Here is a 19323-nt window from a genome sequence, read left to right on the forward strand (position 1 = left end):
GTCGGCGGGGTGTTGGGGCCCCTGTCCGTGGAGTGTTGGGGCCCCTGTCCGTGGAGTGTTGGGGCTCCTGTGATCTCTATTGGCAGGAGAAAGGAGGAGAGAAAACACTGACCGATCATTACAGTACAAGCCGCTCCCCTTCTCTATTGTCCCCGCCCCCCCCACACATCCCGACACTGGACCCGATCTCACTACTAAGGTGACATCACTGGTAAATGACACTTACTATAACTCCGATGAAAAAGCTGTGCTTGTATTCTCCAAAAATTCCGCTGTATGGCGCTGTTCCTCTTCTGTGACCAGAGCCTTGGAAACACAGAAGAAAATGGCGCCGGTCGGCTGGCGATTGCCTGGTATAATCGTTATCCCACTGTCCCCTCCGCCAATCAGCGTAAGCGCGTCCCCGCCCCCTCCGCCAATCAGAGTAAACCAGCCCCCCCGCCGCACAGGGCATGCGCGGGCTGTGTGCACCGCTCAGCCCCAATGTACTGACAGAAGACAGATAGCTGGAGAGAGAATTCGGCTTTCTTCTCCCTCCAGCCTGCAGGTGGAAATAGAGAGCGCCGCTGTGCAGTGAGGGAAGGCTGTGCCCGTTCTCACTCATTCTATGCCCTTGTCACATGACTGGAGGGAGGAAGAAGAATATATTTCTCAGTGGGTACGTAGAAGGAGGGAGAGGGGACAACTTACCACAGACCTTCCCTCTGTGCTCCTCACACAGCCCCCCTCTCTCCTCTCTCAGGGTTCATTATAACACATGGAGGTCACACTACTAGATTGTTCTGTGTGATAAGAGACGAATTCTATGCTCTGCACTGTCTGTCTTTCTCCAGAATAAAGCTTCTCCCATCCATGTAGATCTATACCTTATCATTACAAGAATGTCATTAAAAATGATCCTCAGTCATAGAACAGAACATGAAACCAAGATTAACCTCTTCAGCTCCAGGAGATTTACCCCCCATGACCAGGCCATTTTTTGCGATACGGCTCTGCGTTACTATAAGTTACAATTGCGCAGTTGTGTGACGTCTTCTGCCAGTATGTGCCCACAAAACAGAAGATTTTGTGTGACATCTGGACAGCAAGCACATGGTATGTGTGATGGAGAGAGAGGAGGCAGCCAGGAAGATGTTCAGCAAGTGAGTATAGCAGATCAGCAACTTATCACATAACCTCTCAAGCTGCAAATGTTTTTATTATGGCCAAGTTGTCTCCATCTTCATTGTAATTCAAACACTGATGGAAATGTCCTGCAAAACGCACTTCTCTTCTGTACAGCAACAGTCCCGTCCCTTTTCCACATGTCCGTTCAATAAACGTGATTTTTGTGTCTCGATTTTCCTGATTTGTGCAGGTTGTTGCAATCAGTGGCTTTATTGTCTGCATAATATTTCCAGCTGTCTACTTTGCCAACAGTCACTTCCCTGCTGAGCCACAACTGATGCCAAAGTCACCGTCTCAGAAGAGACACAGAAAGAAAGGAATCTCTATTGTGCCAGATGAAAATAGGGACCCGAGTGGGCGCAGGGAACTGCTGCAGCAGTGATAATACTATTGGATCATTTATACACAACTCTTTCTGTTTATCTTTGCCTCACTGTGCTACTTATAACCAGCTCTAAAGTGCCACAACAGCTTTGCTTTACAATGATATAGTGAACACTTTAGGTCCTTCTAACTAATAATACTGACACATATGCGGGCACCTTGTGGAGATGGCACTTAGATTTCACTTCAACTAGTTTTCTTAGAGCCTTGGAAGTGCCTAAATCCCAGGCTATACCTACAGCCTGGTGCTAATAATAAGCCCGGTCTCGCCAGCCTACATGTGGAAGCCTTTATAGTCAAGGTGCTTATATTGGATATTTGAACAGCAGAGAGATTATATCTGAGGTGGACGGAGCTCATCAATCACTACAGACAAAACTCAAGAACTTATGTAAGGTGTGGGCCTGGAATCGGAGGGTTGCCCAGGAGCAGAAAAAAGTACCTTATGACTAAGCAGTGTGTGCCACTTGCTCACTTAAAGAGGAAGTAAACCCTGATGAGTTTACTTCCTCTTTCATTCCCTGCAAAGGTAAAGCATAATGGACTACTATGCATCGCATAGTAGTCCATTATGTGTCACTTACCTGACACAGGAGCCAGTGAAGTCACCGCTGTCCCCTGTAGTCCGGAGCATCCATCTTCTCGGTGGGTCTCGGCGCTCCGCCGCTGTCATTCAGTGAAGCTGCGTGACGTCACTCCCGCGAATGCGCACGGGAGCCTCCACACGCTGCATATCGCCTTTGGCGGACGCCGCGCTCAGTGCGCCTGCGCACCGCTGTCTATGGCACATGCACCGTAGACAGTGGTGCCCGTCTTTCGGCAAATATATCCTAAACCGTGTAGGTTTAGGAGATATTTCTTGGACCTACAGGTAAGCCTTAATCTAGGCTTACCTGTAGGTCAAAGTGTGTTGTAAGGGTTTACAACCACTTTAAATCTTCAGTTATGCGAGCATTATTGACACATTCGTGTGATGTAGTTGTGTTGTAGCAAGAAGAGGCAAGGGCTGGGATGCCTTGGCATACTTTGCTTAGTGAAGGTGATATTCAGTCTCCCTTACAGCAGCAAGAATTTAGTTCTTTAGCATAGGTAAGGGTTTACAAGCTTGTACAGTTATCCCTGGGTTTCTTTATTTTGGCACTAGAAATGCGGTCACCTGGTAAATTCACTTTTAAAGCTCTATACCCAGCTCAGAAAATAGTGTCTTAGTGAAGCTCAGTTTTTATAGAGATGCTCTGTACTATGCTTAAAGCGGAGTTCCACCTAGGTAAAAAAAATAAGTTGGCGGCTTCACTCCTGGCTCCCTACTGCGCGTGCTCGAGTCGCGTTGCACGTTCTAAATGGTCCCTGCTGTTTTCTGGGACCTGTGTCTCCCAGAAGACAGTGGTGGGGGGTGGGAAAGGGCAGGACATGGCGCAGTTTGCAGCAGAAAGTGCAGCAATTTATGCCCGGAAGTGGGAGCAAATTCCTGAATTTGACAGATATCTGCTCCCTGCTTTTCTTTTTCTTTTTTTTTTTTTTTTATCGCAACCTTTTTAGAATCGCTTTAATGCAGGGCTTTGGCTTTTAGTTCAGGAAGAAAAAGCCTCCACTGCTGGTTTTCCAAAGTCTTTCTGTGCAAATGATGGGTGGCGTAATGTCTTCATTTATTTTGACATAATGGTAAAAGTGCTTGCTGACCTGGGATGAGCATTGGTAGGACAAAGCACTGAGGAACCATCTCCCGTAGACTAGGACGTGCTTATTGCATTTTTTTTTTTAAATCGGACATATCTAAAAATGTTTTATTATGATTGAATATTTGTATCGCATGCACAGATCAAAGCAATAGTTGTTTTTTGCAGGATATGCAGGAGACTAGGCAATGGCAGCTGGAGCTCATCTATGTGCAGGCTCTCCACCAATCAAATTAATAAACCACTTAATGAATCTATTCAGGAAGATGCTGACCAGCCCAAGAGAATGACCCGGCAATGGAAACAAGCCAGCACAGCATGCATGCCAGTATTGGAGAAACCACTGCAAGATCTTGCTAATGCATCCAATGATCGCATCTTGCAGGTGAAGATCTGTGCTGTAGAACGCCGTAGTGCAGAACAGCGATGTGAAGAGATGATTGCGCTGGGCTTAGTGAAAAAAGAGAATCCAGAAACTATTGTCCCAACTGTGCCAGTCTCCTCCTTCAGTGACCATCACACAACCCCTTGATTCTATCACCCCTGAAAACAATGGCCACACACAGCTAAGTTAAAGATTGCAGACAGCTTCACGCCTAAGGTTGCTTATAAAGAAATTATAGACTTGACAAGTGAAACGCCCCAGCGTGTTGAAGAAGCCGCTAAAACGCTGTCATTAGAATTGTCAAGTCACAGCACAACACCTACAGGCTCTAAGTCAGACGGACGCTCAGTGCGTCACAAGCATTGTGGGTCGCAAGTCGGTCAGCTGTCATCCTTCCTTAGCTAACCAGTTCTCCCTAGCCAAGAAGCGTGAATACATGACTCGAGAAGCTGTTTGGCAATCCATTCGTCACTCAATATCGAAAAAGAGAGCTACAGAGAATTCTGCTTCTAGCTACAAGAGTTGTAAGTACTCCTCTTTGCCCCCCCCCCCCCCAATTTCAAGGTAATGAAGCCCCACTTATCTTTCCAACTATGTTGTATTGATAATTTATAATGCACCCAAGATTGGGCTGGCACCAGCACCATCTTGTTGTGCTCACTGACAGATGGAGATGAGGACAGATGGAGATGTTGGGATGATGGAGGTGAGGACAGATGGAGATGGTGGGATGATGGAGATGAGGACAGATGGAGATGAGGACAGATGGAGATGAGGACAGATGGAGATGTTGGGATGATGGAGATGAGGACAGATGGAGATGAGGACAGTTGATGGGAGGATGGAGATGAGGACAGATGGAGATGAGGACAGATGGAGATGTTGGGATGATGGAGATGAGGACAGATGGAGATGAGGACGATGGAGATGAGGACAGTTGATGGGATGATGGAGATGAGGGCAGATGGAGATGAGGACAGATGGGGATGGTGAGGATGATGAAGATGAGGACAGATGGAGATGGTGAGGAGGATGGAGATGAGGACAGATGGAGATGGTGAGGATGATGGAGATGAGGACAGATGGGGATGGTGAGGATGATGGAGATGAGGACAGATGGGGATGGTGAGGATGATGGAGATGAGGACAGATTGAGATGAGGGCAGATGGAGATGAGGACAGATGGAGATGGTGAGGATGATGGAGATGAGGACAGATGGAGATGGTGAGGATGATGGAGATGAGGACAGATGGGGATGGTGAGGATGATGGAGATCAGGACAGATTAGGATGGTGAGGATGATGGAGATGAGGACCGATGGAGATGGTGAGGATGATGGAGATGAGGACAGATGGAGATGGTGAGGATGATGGAGATGAGGACAGATAGAGATGAGCCCACTCAGCCTATAGACCTAATATTTACATCCAGCAACCCTTGCAGGCTGCTGCGCTGTGTGTGTGGAGTAGGAGTGCAGCAGGCCGCTTGGCATTGGCCCAGAGCTGGGCATGGCGCCCGTACACTGCGCATTACGGTAGCAGAGAGGAGCATCGCCCGGAGCCGCAGCAGCAGCCGAGCATCCCAGTGAAGAGCGGGGAGCCGTGCCCGCAGCCATGGCCAAGGAGCGGCCGGAGAAAGCCGAGGAGACCGAGCAGATGATAGAGAAGGAAGCCGTGAAGGAGGCGGCCGAGGAGGAGGCGGTGGGAGCGGCGGATGGCCGGGAGATGAGAGCCGTGCTCCTCTCCGGATTCGGAGGACTCAACAAGCTGCGGGTTGCTAATATTCCCTTTTTTTTTTGGAAGGATTAATCATCTTATTATTCCAAGTATGGTGTGCATTTTGTCTTTTTAGCCACTTGAACTGCAGATAACTATTTAGTTTTTTCTAGCCCCACCTTGAAAGGATTATTCATCTGATTACAGTGAAGAGTGACCAGCAATGAGCAATCCGTTTATAAAACTAAATTTGTTCTTCCTTCACAGATTCCAGAAATAAATACGGAAAGCAATGCACTAAATCATGCAGTAGTAATAATTCCTATATCAATCCGCCATGGGTAGCTGAAAAACAATAGCGTCCATTATATCGTCTGATGAAGATGAAGCATTGATGACCAGCCAGTGCACATGATGCTTGTGATAGGTGTACAAAGTTTAGAAATAGTCACATGCTGGCCTGCTCTATGCCGTGGCATCCTGATGACATCCTTCTCGCCTTTGCTGATTCAAACTCACAATGAGTAGATCCACAGTTACTGAAATGACAGAAAAAAATACTTAGGATCAGCCAAACCCCATCCCCTATTAGTTCAATGAGGTTTCTGGGAGAATGTATCTATAGCAGTGATTCTCAACCAGGGTTATGTGGAACCCTGGGGTTCCCCCAGAGGTTGCTAGGGGTTCCTTCAGCATTGACCCATTTCTGCCTCTCCGATAAGTTCCCACTGACACCATTGATCTTTTTAGCTATCTGTAAGGGGGTCATTCTTCCCAATGACCACAAGTGTAAGGAGCATTCTTACCACTGACCATCACACTAATGCAGTGTTTCTCAAATCCAGTCCTCAGGCCCCCCCCCCCCCCCCAACAGGTCATGTTTTCAGGTTTTCCATTATTTTTCACAGGTGATTTGATCAGTTTCTCTGCCTTAGCAATTACCACAGTCGTTTCATCTGAGGGAAATCCTGAAAACATGACCTGTTGGGGGGGCCTGAGGACTGGATTTGAGAAACACTGCACTAATGTATCATGAGTTGTAGATTTCTAATTTTTAGCAGGGGTTCCTCAAGACTGGAGAACTATTTCAAGGGTTTCTCTGTGTTGAAAAGATTGAGAAAGGCTGCTCTATAGTGAAAGATCTTCTGAAAGCAATGTTAATAGGGAGAGGGCTCACAATCATGCCTCTACTGGTTGATGAGCCAGATAGAGTGATACCCTGGCCCTCCAGGCAGAAGGCTAGGAATGGAGTGTTGAAACTGGTTTTGCAAAATACAGTGTTTGACTAGAGGAGGTGTGAGATTCAAGGGACCAGACTGATTAGGCAAGTGACCATATGCTCCAGTGTTCCGATTTCAATCCTAAAAGGTGTTCAGTAGGGTTGAGGTCATGGCTCTGTGAAGGCCACTTGAGTTCCTCAACACTAAACCAGTCGAACCATGTCTATACGGAGCTAGCTTTGTACATGGGCACAGTCATACTGTAAGAAAAAAAAGGGTCTTGCCCAAACTATTACTCCAAGGGTGGAAAATAAAAATTGTCTACAGTTTCTTTGTATAACCCAATATTACCATAGCCTAACCTTTCAGTGAAAGCACTTGAACTCCTTCATTTGGAGGGAGGCCCACATAGGTATGGCCAAATTTGTGGGCCTGTGAAGCTGAGACCCCAGCCAGTTCCTAGAAGAACATAAGCTGGTTCTTTATTTGCCCAAATCCCTCTATTGACCCATGACCCATTCCTTTTGGACTAAAATTAAATAAATAATTTGAAATTTGGTTTGTTTTCAATCCTGATGGGTAGTCTGGTTTCAGCCTCACTGTTTCCAGCCATCAACATTTATGTAATCTGAGTGAATACATTTATAAGTCTAGTTACCTCCAGCAGATGGGCGATCCTTGGGATTCCTCTGTAAGAGGTGTTTGATGAGATCACGGAACATATCAGGGCATGAAGATGGAAAGTCATTGTCTAGGGAGGCCCACCACTTCTCCTGCATCTCCCCCAGATTGTCTGCTGTCACCTCCAGACCTGAGGAGATCATGAAACAATAGTTATTAAAAGGAAGGCTCTTCTCTTGAATGACAAGTAATGTGTGTATTAATATTATTATTATTTAAGGTACTTGTATAGCACTGTCAATTTACGCAGCGCTTTACATATACATTAAAAAATTCCCATTGGTCCCTACCCTCAAGGACTTTACAATCTAAGGTGTGTATGAGATATATTAACGGGATTTCTATCCATTCACAGAGGAGTTTATACACAGATACCCCCTACAGCTACTCAAGCAAGGAGCTTATTTTAGGATTTAGGAAGAACACAACACCCAGAGACACAACTAGAACCTTGAGGGCCCTGGTCCAAGAAACCATGAAAAGCCCTCTGACCCCTGGCTGGGGCCCTTCCCTCTGCACCCAGTGGTGGAATGCCAGGGACCAGTTGCAACTGAGATCCTGGTAGTTCCACCACTGGTGTCAGCAGTTTTTTTTTTAAATTATTCTTTTTTACAATGTTTTTAAATTATTTTTTGCAATTATTTTAGTTTTAGGACCCCTGTTAGGGTGCTTTGGTGAGATATCAGGGGTCCTTCCATCCGAACCCAATGGTGGAATGCTGGGCGCCAGTTGCAAGTTTGATCCTGGTAGTTCCACCACTGGTGTCAGCAGTTTTTTTTAATCATTCTTTTTTACAATTTTTTTAAATTATTTTTTGCGATTATTTTAGTTTTAGGACCCCGTTAGGGGGATTTGGTGAGATATCAGGGGTCTAAACAGACCTCCAAAGTTTCACCTTTAATAAGACAGAGAAAGAAGATTGAGGAAACAGCTCTCAATCTCCATCTCTGCAGCCTCAACAGCACAGAATAAACAGACAGGAATAGCTCTGTGCAGAGCTTCCCATTCAGTCACAAACAGAACCACAGTAAACACAGTTTACTATGCTTACGTTATGATTGGACAGAGTTAGTGATCAGTATCAATTACTGCCTCTGTCCATTCAGAAAAGGAAGGGGCCGGTAAATTACAAATTGACCAGTTTGATCCCTTTCCCTTATCCTGACGCATCCCCCGCAGCAGCTGTTTAGGGATAAGGTGGCACATAGGGGAACCAATGCCCTCTATTTCCCCCCTACAGCTGCTGAATGCCTGCAGAAGGGAGGGGAAGCAAGCTTTAAGCAGCTGCAGAAGAAAGATGGAGGGCGTCGGTTCCTCTATATGCCACCCCTGCTGCCCCTCCTATCTAGGTGTACAGGGGAGCCAAACAAGGCCCCTGTGGTTACAAATCTGGGAAAAATAAATCACAGGGACATACATGAAGATCACAATCTGCCCCCATACAGTACTGGGCACAAGAACTTTAGATAGTCAACAAAAATATCTGTCTTAGGTTATGTATTACTATCCATCAGGGTTTACTTCCTCTTTAAAAACTATTCATGGAACTTATTTTTATAGCGTTCCAGCTGTGGAGTACTTTTTCACAATTGCCTAAAACCTTTGCATAGTTCTGTATTATTAGGTTGGCTCGGTTTTGTATACTAGAGCAGGAAAGTCGGGTCATAGACTCACCGTGAAAGGGCGGTTTTCCTGTAGTGATTTCATACATCACCACCCCCAGGCTAGAAAAGAAGAGGACAATTAATCATTAATTATTTCAAAAAACATTGATGAGGAATATCATGGTTATTGTACAGACCTCTGACCCCAAGTACACTCATAATTGGGACATCCCAATCCTCCTATGAATTAGATTTATTCTTGGTTTACACCCATGTGTTTAGTGCAGAAATGCACTACAGTCTATTTACCATGGTTTCCTATGGATCTAGTTCACATCTGTGAGTTTTGAGCCAGTACAGTTTTTTTTGGAAAGGGTAGGGAATGTTTTTTTCCGGCAGCAGATTGCGTTTTGCGTGTAATAGACTTCAATGGACCCACAACAAAATGCAAGTGGTGTGGCAGGAAAGTATGACAGTTCTGTTCATGGAGTACGCTTTTGATGCGACTTTACAATCTCTGGCAAGTAGCATCAAAGTAGTGCAGGAACCTTCATGTGTCCAAACTTGCATGTTAGGGTTAAGGGCTAGGGTTAAAGTGTTACTAAACCCACAACAGTAAAATCGATCTGTATATGCAGTAAAGCATGCTGGTTAGACTCACTGTGGAACCTAAGGGGTTAGTCCTCTGCATTGTGTAAAAAGGCTGTTTGATCCTGTCCTCTCCGATCCTCCCCTGCTTTTACTGTCCCCAATCCATCAGCTGATAGAACATAGTCTTGGAGGCACTCTGCATATGCTCAGCTTGGTGTGTATTGCTAGGGAGTTTTTTTTTTTTTTTGGAAGGGTGCATGTGATCAGCACTGGGCCAATCAGCACTGTTGTGTCAGAGGTCATGCAGCTTCATAGGACAGTCAGAGGAGAATGAAAACTCCACGTACAAGCTTTAACCAGACACTGATAGAAGTCACAGGACTGCTATATACTGCTGATGAGAAAAGGTATTTAGCGGTTTATATTTACTAAAATAATTGCATTTCCATGTTCTGCATACTGTGGGAGACCAGATATAGTGAATGCAGGGTCCTGAGTTTAGTAACACTTTAAATGTTAGAGATAATTTTTACTGTTAGAAAGCTAACCCTTATGATTACCGCTCACCATAAACCTAGTCCTTAAGCCATAGTTACATATAGTTACATAGTAGGTGATGTTGAAAAAAGACACAAGTCCAACCTATGTGTGTGATTATATGTCAGTATTACATTGTATATCCCTGTAGGTTTTGGTCGTTCAGGTGCTTATCTAATCGTTTTTTGAAAACCATGATCCCCCCGCTGAGACCACCGCCTGTGTAAGGGAATTCCATATCCTTGCCGCTCTTACTGTAAAGAACCCTCCACATAGTTTATGGTTAAACCTCTTTTCTTCTAATTTTAAGGAGTGTCCACAAGTCTTATTAAACTCCCTTTCGCAAAAAAGTTTTATCCCTATTGTGGGGTCACCAGTATGGTATTTGTAAATTGAAATTATATCCCCTCTCAAGCGTCTCTTCTCCAGAGACAATAAGTTCACTGCTCGCAACCTTTCTTCATAACCAATATCCTCCAGACCCTTTATTAGCTTTGTTGCCCTTCTTTGTACTCACTTCATTTCCAGTACATCCTTCCTGAGGACTGGTGCCCAGAACTGGACAGAATACTCTAGGTGCGGCTGGACCAGAGTCCTGTACCCTTTTTAGTATGCTCTTAAAGCGAACCCATCTCTCCTCCATGTTCTTTGTTCCTAAGATTTTATCCCAATTCATGCCTTCTAGCAAGGTTCGTAGTTTAGGGAATTTGGCTCTTTTGAAATTCAGTGTCTTTGTATTCCCCATATGTTTCCTATTTGTGTGATTTATACTGAAGCCAATTGACCTGTAATCCCTGTTTCCTAAATTACCTCATATTTCCACATTCGTGATCAGGTCTGTATTGTTGGTAATCAGTAGATCTAGTAACTCTTTATTTCTAATTGGTGCGTCTACCATGCATCTATCCATGAAATTGTCCTGCAAGACATTTAGGAACCTGCGAGCCTTAGACAAATGCGTGGTTTCCTCCGCCCAGTCTATGTCTGGATAATTAAAATCCACCATTATGATAACACTTCCCATCCTTGCGGCTAATCTAAATTGTGATAGGAGGTCCTCCCTCAGGTTAGGGGGTCTATAGCATACTCCCAGTATTATTTTCCCCTTAGCTTCATCCCTTTGGAGCTCTACCCATAAGGATCCCACCTCCTCCCTAGCACCCTTATTTTATCTCTCACATTCACTTGTACATTATTCTTGATATATAGACATACCCCTCCCCCCTTTGTTTACCCTCTCTAACCCTGTGATTAAGGAAATAACCTTGAATGGTTGCCAGACAATCATGAGAGCTGTTGAACAAAGTCTCTGAAATTCCCACAAAATCCAAATCCTCCTCGTACAACAGTATCTCTAGTTCACCCAAACCCTAACATGTGACTTTGGGCACAGTATCCTGCACTACTTTGATGCAACTTTCCTATTAGTAAAAAAAAAATAATACAAATGCAATAACGCATCAACCAAGACATGTTTAAAAATGCAAAGCATGCTGGAAAACACATCAACTACAACCTGCATGGATGTGAACCCGGCCTTATAGATCATGGTTTGGAATTTCTTGTCCCTGTGAAAATCTCTTTCATTTCACTAGTTATGGGGATTAAATTCAAGTTGATGTTTGACCTGAATTTTCAGAGTTTGGATCAAATTTTTCTAATTGCATTAGAGAAAGGCAATAGGGAAGAATGTTGTTGGATGGTGACTGGAGTCCATAGACCAGCTTGGAAAATGTACAGAGAATTTTACTAATTTAAATAAGAAACATCAGATCAGAAAATAAATATACTACATAAAAAATAAAAAATAAAATAAAAAAATCACCACAAAGTCCTCACTGTGACATGCCCTTACTTTCCGATTTTTTTTGGACATTCTCTACTTTGCATATTATATTGTATTACAAATTATATATAATCCTTTCTCTTTTTTTCTTTTTTTTTTTTTTTGGCTCACTATTTGATCCAACCACTTACTTACACACACATTTCAATCACATGTTCACACACACAGCTGTTCACTCAGCTCAGGTGCGGCTCCACCTTCCCAATTGGTTCACTGTGTGGCGTTGGCGGCATATTTAAACATCCCCCATTTGGAGCTGGCTGTTTACATGGCCAGTCTCCCTCTGGGGGTGAATGCACATCCATTCGTTGGTAGCGCTTTGTTGTGACACCATGGTATGATTTCCCTTCTTTTTGTTTTTGCAGTTTTGTTGTTCAGCCTCACGTTTTTACTTTTTATTTATTCTTATTTATTTTTTGCATTTTTACATTTACACACATCCACGTTTTTGCACTACCACCATATAGCACATGCCCTTATTTTCAGATTTTTTGGACATTCTTTACTTTGCATATTATACTGTATTACAAATTATATACAATCCTTTCTCTCTCTTTTCTTTATTTATTTTTTTTGGCTCACTATTTGATCCAACCACTTACCTACACACACATTTCAATCACATGTTCACACACACACTTAATTCAATACGTGTTGTTTTCAGACATCTCGGTTTTATTCATTAGACACCATCAGTTTTCATTATAGGAAGTTTTCCTGGTCACATTCCACCTACTTTGTGACTACCGGATGTTTCAATTTTATATTATGCTGCCTCAGCTCCCGCGGTGGGATATATATCCGCGGCTTGCCCTTGGCCATCTACCTGGCATTGCGGTTGCTGTTTGGGTTGGTGAGTGCGTTTGGTGAGCCGTCTATAGATACTTTATATGTTTTTTAAATAATGACATATTATACCTTTATTATTATATATTTTCCATAGGAATTATCGATGCATCTGCTCCTGACAAGTGGAAAAATCCACGAAACGCGTCGAGCTACATTTGATGCTACAGTTAAAAACTCCATATGGATTGATATTGATCTCTATTTAGCAACTTGTTTCCACATTGTACAACATTTGGGAAAGACTTCTTTTAACATTTTTTAAAAGATATATATATACACCATGTGGGCACATGTGCCAGTTTTGGGCGGGTTGCCATGGTATTCATCTGCCAGGGTATCTACCCATATAAATATTGTCTATTACCCTGATCTTATGGTACCATGTTTGTACTAATCTGTTCATCATGTTTATGCTTTCTACATGTACTACATACCAAATCAATAAATATTTTTTATGATTTATGTCATCAATTGAATATTATGCATTTATAACTCACCTCCACTATCCAATGGCTTCATCTAAAGTCCCAAATTTCCTTCCAGTTTGTATACATTTCCGGGATGGAAGCACCTTGAGGTGCTTCATTTAAAGTCCCACGCCCTCTTCTTTTTTTTTCTTTTTTTTGACTTTTTATGTTGTCAGACGATGTAATCCTCAATATAACCACAAGATGGCACTGTAGACTATTGCACATACTGTACAGAATTCAGGGCTCTTGATGAGAGCCTGATCTCTGTGTAGCACACTTCTAGCACAAACACAGGAACACATGTGTTCCCTGAAGAGGAAGAGGATCTATGTCCGTGAGGCTGCACATTTGTACAGTCAGCGGGAAGATTTTTTTTCAATTTTTATTCTATGCTAATAGCATAACTTACATGCTCATGTTGTTTTTATCATTTTTATCCTCTCAGCATCCTCCTCAAAGTCGCGGCCCAAGGTACATAGGTGTTCCCTGTGTCTGCTTGGATCGGTGGAGTCCCCAGAAGAGTCTCCTCTACTTGCGCATTCCTGTTGAGAACTACATCCTTGCATGTAGGAAAGATGGTCCTATAAGGCCTTAGCTTAGTCATATTGGTTGGTTATTACTAAGGCCATATAGGCTGAAATGCAACTGATTTTATCTGCGTTTACAACCGGAGTGCGGATCGTCTTTCCTACATTACTTAGCCAGCGACTGGATCGAGCACCCGGGAGGTTTGCTATCTATGTGTTGTATTGATAGTAGCACTGATTTTTCTGTTTGCACTACATTCTTGCATGCAGCCATTCCCCAAAACAGGACGTACTGCCCCTACCCCAATACTTTTATAAAATTTTCTACGTGATCAGAATACAGTTTGACCCTTGGATATTGCATGTTTTTTTTCCCTTAAAGTGACATTATTTGTCAAAGGGATCAAATAAACTGCTGTAAGTATATCAGACCTATACTAGTTCCAAGCATCATATCTAATGTATATAATAATAATGTAAACACAAATGTTTGTCACCAGCAGAAACAAGAAATACTGGTGTCAAAATGATACTCTTTTATATGTATTAACAGAATTTTGAAGTCAGGAGCTGAAAAATGTTTATGATTGATGAACAAAAAACTAAAACGATGTCCCTTTTTTATGCACAGGATTAGCTCAGCCAGGAGGAAGGTGTGGAAAGTGGCAGGCAGGAGGTGGCCGGGCCCACTGTCAGCCAGGAGGTGGCCGGGCCCACTGTCAGCCAGGAGGTGGCCGGGCCCACTGTCAGCCAGGAGGTGGCCGGGCCCACTGTCAGCCAGGAGGTGGCCGGGCCCAGTAGAAGACTCACACAATCGCAGGTGCCTCCCCTCCGTCTTCCGGCAAAAAGGCAAAAGAAGATGACGGTCACACAGGAGGAATCCCTGCGCCTCAATCGAGAGGCTACAAATGTGTTAAGGAGCCCCCCTGAAGCTGAAGAGGCCTATGGCTGCTATATAGCCAGCCGGTTGCAGCAATTGGAGATGGGCCAACGCCTCCATTGTGAGAGAATAATTTTCTCGGCCTTGCAGAAGGGGCTGAGTGGCGAATTAACTGCCACCAGCGAAATTGTGGATCAAGTTCCTGCTGTTCCTCCTCCTCCTCCTCCTCCTGCCACAAGTACACCACCGGAGACACAGCCTCCCAGGAAGGCTGCTGAGAAGTCTGCAGGGAAGGGTGCAGTGAAGGGTGGAGCGAAGAGAAGAAGGTGCTGACCTGGCTTCAGTCTGGTCTGACCAAAGACGCAGCCTGTTGTACCACAGCCTGGGGACATATATACCATCTGCTGCTGCTCTTGATGTCTGGGATTCAGGGACCATATTATACTTCTCAATATGTGAATTTTCTTTTCCACAGAGTTTAATGTTTGCCCTGGGGCCAAAAGGCTACACAAATGTCACAAGTTTCTCCAGTGTTGCCTTCATTTTTTTTTTGTTGAACCAGAATAAATGGATATTTTTTTGGGAAAATATAATTGCCTATGTGTTTTTTGGTCAAAGACATTTCTAAAAGACAATGTGAAATTAACAAGGGACACCAACCTCCTTGAGGTTCCAAAAAAAATAAAAAAATGTTATTGTGGTAACTTGTCACCAGAATAAAAATAAAAAGGTTATTGTGGTAATGACACACACAAAATAAAAAGGTTATTGTGGTAATGACACACACAAAATAAAAAGGTTATTGTGGTAATGACACACACAAAATAAAAAGGTTATTGTGGTCATGAAAAAAAAAAAAAGTTTTTGGTGTTAACTTGACAGAATAATTAAATATGGAGATCACAAGAAAATAATTGATAAAGAATTATACGAAAAATATGGATGAAAAAATAAAAAAAAGACGACTACCAAAAAAAAATAAAAAACATTATTACTGAGATGGGGCTTTAAACTAAAAACAAGATCATTCATGAGATGAGGAGAAATAAGCCAGAAATGTGTTTTGTGAGAACTCTGTGAGTGAATATGAGCAGCAAAGCAACTTCGTTCTTCTAGCATTATAAAGAAGATGCACTGCATTTAAAGCGGAGGTCCACCCTAAAATGGACCTCCGCTCATCGGAATCCCCCCCCTCCGGTGCCACGATCGGCACCTTTCAGGGGGGAGGGGGGTGCAGTTACCTGGATAATCCAGGTAACTGCACCCACTTCCGGGCTAGCTCTCTGCGGAAAGGGGCGTACGTTACGCCCCTTTCCGCAAGCGCCCGCCCCCTTCAGCAAGTGCCCCGCTGCCTGCTGGGAAACACACAGCTCCCAGAGGCAGCGGGGACCGTCCGGATTGCGCCGCGCGGCTCACGCATGCGCAGTAGGGAACCGGGAAATGAAGCCGAAAGGCTCCATTTCCTGATTCCCATACCCAAGATGGCGGCAGGACCCGTCAGACGAGCGAGCGATCGGCTTCGGGTGCCGACATCGCGGGCGCGCTGGACAGGTAAGTGTCACTATTTAAAAGTCAGCAGCTGCAGTATTTGTAGCTGCTGGCTTTTAAAAAAAAAAAAAAAACGCGGAGTCCCGGTGGACTCCCGCTTTAAACGAGCACAGAATTTGCAGCATGACGAATGTGCTACTTCCAATACGAACTGGAGTTTTACAAGACCGAGCACTTCCGTCTCGTACTTGCTTCAGAGCATGCGTCGTTTTTGGTCTGTCGGAACAGCATACAGACGAGCGGAATTCTACATCGGAACTGGGTCCGGCGGAGTTCCGTCGGAAAAATTTGAAGCATGTTCCATTTTCTAAAGTCCGTCAGACTTTTGCGAATCAAAAGTCCGTTGTTTATCAAGACATTTTGCAGGAGAACTTAAGGCCATCTGTCCACCAGCTGAAGCTCAACATATGATGGGTGTTGCAACAGGACAACGACCCAAAGCATAGAAGTAAATCAACAACAGAATGGCTTAAACAGAAGAAAATATGCCTTCTGGAGTGGCCCAGTCAGAGTCCTGACTTCAACCCTAATTGAGATGCTGTGGCATGACCTCAAGCGATTCACACCAGACATTCCAAGAATATTGCTGAACTGAAACAGTTCTGTAAAGAGGAATGGTCAAGAATTACTCCCGACCATTGTGCACGTCTGATCGGCAACTACAGGAAACATTTGGTTGAAGTTATTGCTGCCAAAGGAGGTTCAACCAGTTATTAAATCCAAGGGTTCACATACTTTTCCACCTGCACTGTGAATGTTTACATGGTGTGTTCAATAAATTTTTGCGTGTTATTAGTTTAAGCAGAGTGTGATTGTCTATTGTTGTGACTTAGATGAAGATCAGATCACATTTTATCACCAATTTGTGCATAAATCCATATCATTCCAAAAGGGTTCACATACTTTTTTTTTGCAACTGTGCCAGCAATCAGAAGTAGGAATGGCATATTAGTCACGGATCCGGAAGGTATCATTGTATTCACCGATTGCACCCTACAATCAAACAGATTTGGAGGAGCTGCTACAAAGCCTTTCAATTAGGGATGCACCGTAATTTCGGCGACCGAAACATATCGGCTGAAAAACGGCCGATAATGGAGCCGAAAATGGGGCGTGACCTGGACGAGGCTCCCCCCCCGCCCCTGGCGCTGCCCATCATGGGGGTGTCCTATAGCGCCTGTTTGATTACAGCACCGGGAACATCACAGCTTTCATTTCAATGAAAATCACATACAGCCCCTCCCCCTTGTCTGGGGAACTTTGATAGACAGATCAACCGTCCCAGGATTGGACGGGTGATCTGTCTGTAGCACTAACCCCTGAAGGAGCTGCTGGTTAGATTTGGGCTTACCGTTACCTTCTGTTTTTCTCGTTGCCTGTCTAGGGGATGTCCTGTGGTAGATGGCCCAGTAACTTGAAACTGACAATAGATCAACTTGAATGGATTTTATTTGCAAAACTTAGACAATGAACAATCTCTTAAATTGGGATCAGAGGGTTGGAAAGGCAGTTCAGGTACTCTTAGCCCTTGTACACACGGTCGGAGATTTTGACAACCAAATCCGTCGGATTTTCTCCGTCGGATTTTGTCTGTCGGATCTTGTCCGAAACTGTTGCATACACACGGTCGGACTAAGTTGTCGAAAAATCCGATCTTTCAGAATGTGATGACGTAATTTCGTTACGATGGGACTACTTTCAGGCTAGTAACCAATAGCTTTGATGTAGGAATTTGATCTGAGCATGCGTGGCACTTGGTCTGATCAAAATTCGCTACACATGATCGGAGTATGTCCGACCGGCCCAGTTGGTCCGGAAATATTTCCATGTTGGAAAATTGGGTCCGACGGATATTCGGACGGAATCAGTCTGATGCATACCACACACAGTCGGATTTTCCGACGACACGGTCCGATAGGACACATTCCGACGGATTCTCCGACCGCGTGTACAAGGGCTAAGTGTCAAAGTCAAAATGTTGAAGAACTCGCTTACTTTGACTGCATCCAGAGAATAGCCATTTGCAACTGGATGATCACTCAGGTTGGACAGTCCCTCTCTCACAAGGCCTAGCAGCCAACAAGGTGCTTACTCAGGAACAAGTCTTTGCCACAGACGCTGTTGTAGAACTCATAGGGAAACTAAGCTTGAAACCACTTGTAGGATACCTGGATCTTTCAGCCTGCTTGGCGATATCCACAAGACCGGATTCTCTTGGTTACTTCAGCCCTTCCAGGCTCTTGCTAAGAAAACCAACCTGTACGTTGTGTTCTTCTGAAGAGCCCTCCCCTGGAATGCTTGAAGTCACTGGGTCTCTCCCGAACCGGAGACGGTACCCAACCACCTCAGAATCCTTCCACTAGTTTCCTTGCCTCAGGCTAGCCAGCCCCGAGACATTAAAGTCGGGTGGATCTGCACCCCAGGCCATAACCTTCCTGGGGGCTGGTCAGGAGGACCAGGACCATGAAGTCAGTACATCATTCTGGACCGGAACCCCCGAACCATGTGACTTCCGCATCTTAAATACCCTCTCCCAGGAAGCACAGCGAGAGCGTCACTCCCACTGGGCAGGCTCCGAGAGAGAGTAACTTAAGCACCTAACCAGACCATAGCTCCATGCCTGCCAGAAGAGACAGTGCCCCCTGTGGCCAGGCTGAACATCTCACGGTCCAGTCAGACTGACGCTGAAGTCTAATTTAAACAAGTGTACCCAAACCAAACTGCAGTTTAGGCAAACCTTTTAACTTTGCAAACGCATAGCGCATGCTCTTCAGGAGCCGCCGCTATATGTCTATCAAAGTGCCCGGACAAGGGGGAGGGGCTCTATGTGACGGCATGTGGCCGGGTTCCCGACACTGTAATCAAACAGGCGGCGGAGGTGGCTCTCCTCTCTCTTCCCTTCACAGGCTGCAATAGGGGACACACTAGCTTCAGTTGGGGACACACTGGCTGCAGTGGGGGGCACTCTGGCTGCAGTGGGGGACACTCTGGCTGCAATGGGGGACACTCTGGCTGCAATGTGGGGACACTCTGGCTGCAATGGGGGACACTCTGGCTGCAATGGGGGACACTGGCTGGCTGCATCTAACGGGCACTGGTGAGACTGCTTTGATCTCTTGCATCATATGTGCAGTCTCTGACAGTCTCCTGTACCATGTTCCCACTCTCTGACCGTCTCTTGTACCATGTCCTCAGTCTTTGACAGTCTCCTGTACCATGTCCCCAGTCTTTGACTGTCTCCT

At 44.7% G+C, this 19323-nt stretch overlaps 2 long non-coding RNA genes across 2 annotated transcripts in view; one reads left to right on the forward strand and one right to left on the reverse strand.

The window, feature by feature from the left end:
* The first annotated feature begins 535 nt into the window (after positions 1-535).
* Positions 536-19323, forward strand: part of LOC143930253 (uncharacterized) — a 28576-nt gene continuing 9788 nt past the window's right edge. Inside the window, exons 1-2 of the long non-coding RNA XR_013262740.1 lie at positions 536-658; positions 3396-4136. This is a non-coding gene — a long non-coding RNA (uncharacterized LOC143930253). The remainder of the gene's footprint in view (positions 659-3395; positions 4137-19323) is intronic.
* Positions 5530-8927, reverse strand: LOC143930249 (uncharacterized). Its single transcript, XR_013262739.1, has 3 exons — positions 8904-8927; positions 7207-7359; positions 5530-5867 (listed from the first exon to the last, which is right to left on the reverse strand). It is a non-coding gene; the product is annotated as an uncharacterized LOC143930249 (long non-coding RNA).

Source organism: Lithobates pipiens, unplaced genomic scaffold (assembly GCF_037356315.1).
Source record: "Lithobates pipiens isolate NorthernLeopardFrog02 unplaced genomic scaffold, aLitPip1_a1.2 Scaffold_10, whole genome shotgun sequence".
NCBI classification, from domain to species: Eukaryota; Metazoa; Chordata; class Amphibia; order Anura; family Ranidae; genus Lithobates; species Lithobates pipiens.